This window comes from Apium graveolens, chromosome 2, assembly GCF_009905375.1.
Source record: "Apium graveolens cultivar Ventura chromosome 2, ASM990537v1, whole genome shotgun sequence".
Classification (NCBI taxonomy): Eukaryota; Viridiplantae; Streptophyta; class Magnoliopsida; order Apiales; family Apiaceae; genus Apium; species Apium graveolens.
The window spans coordinates 307,448,553-307,452,545 of NC_133648.1; the positions used below are offsets into that span (position 1 = coordinate 307,448,553).

The window sequence follows — 3,993 nt, forward strand, 5'->3', positions numbered from 1 at the left end:
GTATACAAATCTACTGTGGAAGCCCATTAACTGGGTAATAGAGGACGAAAAGCAGCAAAGCTTAAGACTGATAGTTTTTATATTTATTCAACCTTTTTGACTTTGTAATCTTGGTAATATATAAACCAAGAATGTAGCAAATATAAAAAGAAGTGTTGAGACACAAAAACAGAGAAATCTTTGTAAGCAAAATCCTTAGCATTTCCCTGTATTCTCAGCAGTTCGATTTGTATGCAGCTGTGAGCATTCTTGCACACAGAGTCCCCTCGATATATAATATATATCTCTGGTGGAATTGTTTAAATCCACCAGAAAGTTTTTAAAGACTCTTGTTTTTAATTACTTATGTTTTGATTCAATTAAGTTTCTATTCCACATTGTGCTAATCAAAACATTTATATCTATATTCGAGTTGAACATTTTTATTTCGAGAAAAAGGTTCAAGAATTCCATTCAACCCCCCTTTTGTAATTCTTGCTATATTGTTAAGGGACTAACAATAGGGTGGTTAGCTAGATATCCTAAGCCAGATTTGCTGAAACTAATAGAGGCTCTAGGTGACACCCCCATCCTAGAAGAATTGGAAATACTTGTGCAAATTAAGAACATAATTGAGAAAGAAACAGACAACTCAGTCTTTACTTAATTATTGTAAACTGTCCAATGCACAAGTGTTGTATCAGCTTTTGTATCATTTTATTTTCATTCTTTAACTTGGGGTTAGTCTTGTTAACAGGCATGAATTTGTGATAAGCAATCTTCTCACAAATTGGGGGAGATTGTTGTGCAAGACATGCCTGTATCATAACAAGACTAAGTCATACTGACAACCCTAAGATTACTTGTATTGAAACCTTAATATGTAATTCATACTTGTAACACTTAATGTCTGTAAAATATAAATGGAGCAGACTGGAGCATTTTTCTCTGAACAGTGTCAAGCCTAAGAATTCTATCTGGAAGAAGATCAAGAAGATCATGCCTCAGAAGAATTATGAAGAAGCTTGGAGATAAATAAATCTGTTTGGTGTAAAACATTCTAAGTCAAGATCTCTACAAGTCACAGAATTAGTGTTATAGAGAAATCATTCGAGAACTCCAGAATGACTTATCGAGAAGTCATTTAAACTCCAGAGAGTACCGAAGGATGAGTAACATCTACCCGACGGATGAGCAATATCTACTCGACAAATGAGGAATGTCTACTCGACGGATAAACCATCACTACTCGACGGATAAGCAACATCCACCGGGTGTAGAGAACTCAGGAATTGTCTGTCGAGAACTCAGAGATATCGACAAGTTGATAAGTGGCATTTTATACCACTTAGAACGTCTTAAAATGGCTTAAATTGGTGTCTTGAAATCAAGTATTTTGTGTATTTGATGCGTTTTTCTAGTGTTTATGCATTTCAGGGTATTAGTTGCATTTCGGGGGAGGAATCATCAAGAATAAGCCTTGGCATGTGTTCACCATTGCGAGAGGAAAGGAATGGGCAGATTACGGCGAAGAAACGGAGCAAGCTTGGAATTTTTCCAGTAGGGTCCTGCGCGCCCGCGCAGCAATGCTGAGCGGCCGCGCAGCATCCTGCGCGCCCGCGCAGATATGCTGAGCGGCCGCGCAGGGTCGGGGAAAAAGCTGAATTATTTTAGACTTCTACTTCTGCGTGGCTTCCAACTTCTATGTAATCTGAGTTTTATGGGACTATTATATAGGTAGATTTGAGACGTTTTCACAGAGAGTATTAAGGGGATTATGTTTTAGATTGTGTTTTACGCAAGAAGCAAAGGAGATAAGGAAGAAGACCGATTTAGCACACCGCAACGAAGAGGAAGCATATATTCTTGTGATTCTTGTTTCGTTGTAACGTTGGATGCTAGTTTTTTTGCTTTGACTTATTTACTCTTGTGACGTACTCTGTTTTAATATAATTAGTGTAGTTATTATTTTCTTGTGTTGTTTGTCATGATTTCATATGAACCCATGATGGCGATAAGTTCTATTATGGGCTAATCGTGATCATGGGGTTACAACGGATTTATTATGGAATTCTTTAGTTAATTGTTTAATACTTTAGTGTGTGATGATTGCATGATATCTAGTATTGGTTGTGCGTATTCGTCTTATGTGCGTCGCGAACATATAAGATAGGGTGTTAATCTCTTGTGAAGCGACGGTGGATCTTGAGATTTAGAACTTGCCATGCTAGCATAGGTTCATGTACGTTGTGCATGATTAGTGGGTAACTCTAACAGTTTTATTTGCCCTATGTAATCAAAAGGGATAACTTGTGCTTAAATCGTTGTGTTGTCAATTTCTGTAGACATATAGGAACTCAACATAATTGATGACTATTCAACTTCTATCTTAATTGTGGATGCTTGGTAGAATGGTATTAGTACAATGAAAGTTGGCTTTTATCAGTTTCGTGTTATTCGATTAATGTCATCACTGCCACATGTTAAAGGTAATAACAATGACTATAGAAGGAAGTAATAATGAAGTTATGATCTCATGAGTGTTTTATTATTGATAAATTGAAGTGTTAGTTAAGTGGTTAATTAAGTAGTTAATTATAGTTAATATTTGATCAACAATTTTAAGTGTTATTATCTTAACATTGAGAAGTAATCATACATTGGTGAGTGAGTTTAATTAGACAATAATTTAGTCTGAGTCTCTGAGGGAACGAACTAGAAAGTATTCTATATTACTTGCGAACGCGTATACTTGCGTGAATATTAGCGCGTGTTTTCGCCCTAACAAGTTTTTGGCACCGCTGCCGGGGACTCGGCGTATTTGTTTAGTCTATGTACTTACCATCATTGGTCATTAGGACTCAGTGATTAGGACGTAATAGTTACTTACTCTTTTCGGTTGTGTTTCAGGTACTTTAGCAAGCGTTTATGCAAACTCGTTCTCGTGCTCGCAAGAGGACTTTAGATACATCTGAGGAGACAGACGAAGTTCTTGATATTCTGGAGAAGTTAGATTTTGAGGATTCGGATTTAGGAACTGAGCAGAAAGAACCAGTAAACATGGGAGATCGTATTGTTCAAGCTGATCCAGCTCTTATGGATTTTTCTCGGCCTAAAATTGATGATATTCAGTCAAGCATCCTTCATCCGGCTATTCTAGCTAACACCTTTGAAATCAAGCCGGGCACTATTCAGATGGTGCAGAATTCTGTTTCTTTTGGAGGAGCGGCAACTGAAGACCCCAACATGCACATAAGGAATTTTGTCGAGATCTGCAGCACTTTTAAGTATAATGGCGTGACTGATGAGGCTATCAAGTTGAGGCTTTTCCCATTCTCACTGAGGGATAAGGCTAAAGACTGGTTACATTCTGAACCAGCTGGGTCCATCACTACGTGGCAAGATCTTGCGCAAAAGTTTCTGGTGAAGTTTTATCCAATGGCAAAGACTGCTGCTATGAGGAGTGATCTTACTCAGTTTGCGCAGCAACCTACAGAATCTATGTGCGAGGCTTGGGAACGCTACAAGGAAATGTTGAGAAAATGTCCACATCATGGAATGCCGGATTGGATGGTGATCACTGGTTTTTATAATGGTTTGGGGGCCCAATCTCGGCCCATGCTCGATGCAGCAGCTGGAGGAGCCTTATGGGCTAAAAGCTATACTGAGGCATATAATCTTATAGAGACGATGGCTGCAAATGAGCATCAAAACCCAACTCAGAGGATGACATCAGGCAAGGTCGTAGGTATTCTGGAAGTTGATGCAGCCACCGCTATTGCAGCCCAGCTCCAAGCGCTATCAATGAAGGTTGATTCTCTGGCTACGTATGGAGTTAATCAAATAGCTATGGTTTGTGAGCTTTGTGCAGGTTCTCATGCTACGGATCAGTGTTCTCTTGTCAATGAATCTGTTCAGTATGTGAATAATTATCAGCGACAACAGCAGCCTGTGCCAGCGACCTATCATCCTAATAACAGAAATCATCCAAATTTCAGCTGGGGGAATAATCAG

The 3,993-nt window shown here is 38.7% G+C and overlaps 1 non-coding gene across 1 annotated transcript; it reads right to left on the minus strand.

Moving 5' to 3' along the window:
- Nucleotides 1-3,432: 3,432 nt before the first annotated feature.
- On the minus strand, nt 3,433-3,539 carry LOC141709203 (small nucleolar RNA R71). Its single transcript, XR_012569792.1, has one exon. It is a non-coding gene; the product is annotated as a small nucleolar RNA R71 (small nucleolar RNA).
- Between the last annotated feature and the right edge of the window lie 454 nt (nt 3,540-3,993).